Below are 3,176 nucleotides of genomic sequence, written 5' to 3' on the forward strand. Positions count from 1 at the left end.
GGGCATGACGCTTGCAAAGTGCTTGCATTATAAAGGGGGTAATAAGAGGAACTCAGTGACATGGAAGGAAATGATTTTTCTCTAGCTCTGGAGACTGTTTTAAGAGGATCTTGCATCCTGCCTTCTGCTGTCATTGGTCTGTCTTCATGGCTGGAAATGTCAAATCCTTTAGGGAATGTTAAAGGGCAGTTTTGTACTCCTTGTAACTACATACCACAGGACCTTTCTGAGTGCGGGACATCAGAAAAGTTCCTCTCTGATTTTTAGTTACAAGTTTCTGGGTTCTGAGCTCTATTCTCAGATGAGCTTTTAACGTCCTGCTTCTGTAAAACACATCTCCTGAGCTAGCGTAGAGAGCTACCATGGAGCCTCATTTATCAGGGCTGGCCATCTCCACTGACCAAATAAACACAATCATTGTCAAATCTCGCCTTCTTTTTTGAGTGAGGAGTGCAGAAAAACCTAATCCATCCTCTCGGGAGTCGTAACTTGGGCCTGCTCTAAAAGCTCTTTTAACATCAAGAAAAGCATTAAGACCCAAATCTTTTAAAGGCCAATGAGAAAGTCATAAGAATTTTTTTTTTTTAACTAAACTCAGGAATGAGGAATCCCTACTCTAAATTCAAGATCAGTACTCCAAAAATGTTGGCAACACTCACCATAAGGAATGACATTTATTCAGTGTTTCCCAGTGAAGTAAAATTAAATGGCAACAGATCTGCTTCCTTTGATTTAACAAAGAGAAAGCAGCAAAGAAGGAGGGGAGGGAGGGAGAGAGGGAGGAAGAAGAAAGGAAGAGAGGAAGGTAATGAATTAAAAATGTAGCAGTTACGTAAGAATCTGAAATAGCAAAGATGGAAAACAGTTTGCAAATAGCATGGTGATTTTTGGAGTGTATTTTCCTGTCTCCCTCATGGATGAAGAGGCTGATGAATATTCTATGCCACACATACAGCATTTAGAATGTGAGGAAGGCTCAAGTTATGCCCTTCCTGAGTTATGTGGTTCAATTCCACGTTGGTAAACATTCCACCTATTCTAAAATCTAATCCACAGTATTAAACTTACTGCATTAATTATGGTTCTATTTAAACCAGATGAAATAAGAGGCAGGGTTTCCCTAAACAAGCTAGGCCTAATAAACTAAATACACCTGCCCCAACTTCTATCACCTCTGTCATCTATCTGCCGGGAGAGACTCAGAGTCATCAGAACACTCTCTTCCCCAAGGTTTGTTGGTCACAATTCCTAGACCTAACATGTCCCAAAATATAATCTTCCCCATGACCTAATATGTACCAAAGTATAATCTGTTTTGGAAACGCTCTTCCTCCATTCCACGTAGGTATATTTGTTTCCCCAACTACTCTACTATAGACAGAAAGCTTTCTGAGGACAGAAAGGCTGCCTTTAATATTTTGCAGGTATATTCCCAAAGGGACTAGGGTAGCATTCTGCATACAATGGTCACTCACAGAATTTAAACTGGATGCTGGTGGAACAATGAACTTCACTTTATCTCCTTACTCATCCTGCTCTTTTGTGGCCACTGTGCAAACTCAATCATGAAAAGGATGTTCAAATTGAGATTCCATCGACGAACTAAGTTTTCCCATTTGCAACAGAGGGTTGGCCTGCTACAGACCCAGCTCTGAGGACCTCCTACATAAGTTCTTTCCTGTATAATTTGAGAGCTTACTTCCCCTCCCCCCTCTAAATTATTTGTAGGTAGATAACCTGAGTACTCATCTTCTCTCACACAGCACCACATACACCACGTACAGTGCTTAGCTCATAGTAGGAACTCAGATATTGACCAATTCACTATTATTAGCTTTCAAATCATGACTTCAGGAGGAACGTGGGAAGTGGGGAAGGATCCGCTCATGAAACCCTAATCTTAGCTTAGCTTCCCTAACTCAACACAACAGACTGTCTAAGCTTAATATTAGACCATAACAGATGTACATGTTCAGGGATCAAGACTGAATTTATGCAACATGCCTTTTTGTTGAAGTTTTCCTTTTACTGATTAAACTGCTGCACTTTTTTTTTTGGCCTCTAGACAACGGTTTCATTTGTGAATTCAAGTTCTTAATGGACTAAATTCGTTAAATGTTTTAACATTTACCATCTCTTCCAAAAAGAGGAAAAGAAATTGGCTTTCAGTGTGGCAAAGCATATTGTATATTTAAATAGGAGAATGGGAGTAGGAAGAAATATTTTAACCCATCCCAAGAGCATGGGATTCTTTCTCCACATTCCAACATTGTAAGAATTTAAGACGGAGTCTAGACTTTCTACCACACGGAAGGTACTCAACACATTGATTACTGACATTGTTATCAATATTCTGCAGGTGATAATATGGCACCTGAAATCCCCTATGCCTTCACCTTTTTACCCTACAATACCTCTCCATCTATATAAACTTCATGTTGGCTGAGGGTCATGGCATATCTGCCCAGGGGAGACCTGGTTCATTGCTGATTCTCAACAAAAGGTGTATTGGCTTGTTCATTTCTTAGGCTCATTTTTTAAAAGCCAATATAAACAACCGCCCCTTTTTTTCCGAATTTCAATTTGTTCTAAAGACTTTTAGAGTAGTAGCCAAGTCTAAGTTACTGTGCATGTTCTTAACAAAATCTAAAGAAATATGTGCGAGTTAATCCATGTTGGAATTTTAAGAAGGAATTATCAGTTAAACCAGAGCAAATTTCACAGGATAGACAGAATTTAGGATAGCGGAGGGGCACCAGTGCAAGTAGAGGCATTATTAAATAATCGTTTAGAAGATATTCTTAATATGACCTTTGAAACCCAAGAAATTAGAAAACAGAGGATTACAAATTTGCTTTTAAAACTACCCCTTCCTCTCTTAACTTTAGGGTTATTATACTACTGCAAGACAGCCACTGGCTACACTTGGTGGCGGTCCCAGTAATTAATATAGGTCGGTATGCAGTGATTATAAATACCCTGGAGGTTAGGGGAGCACAAAATAAATACACCCTAGGCTTTTTCATTCAACAATGATTATTCAATCATCTTTTTCTAAATTCACGTAGCAGTTATCCATCTTCTGATACTTATAACATCAACCTGCTTTAAAAAGAACTGTGTACATTTCTTATCTGTATTATTACTTTAGTTAGAATATTTGTATTCAATGCACC

This window comes from Neophocaena asiaeorientalis, unplaced genomic scaffold (assembly GCF_003031525.2).
Source record: "Neophocaena asiaeorientalis asiaeorientalis breed wild unplaced genomic scaffold, Neophocaena_asiaeorientalis_V1.1 scaffold131, whole genome shotgun sequence".
Lineage (NCBI taxonomy): Eukaryota > Metazoa > Chordata > Mammalia > Artiodactyla > Phocoenidae > Neophocaena > Neophocaena asiaeorientalis.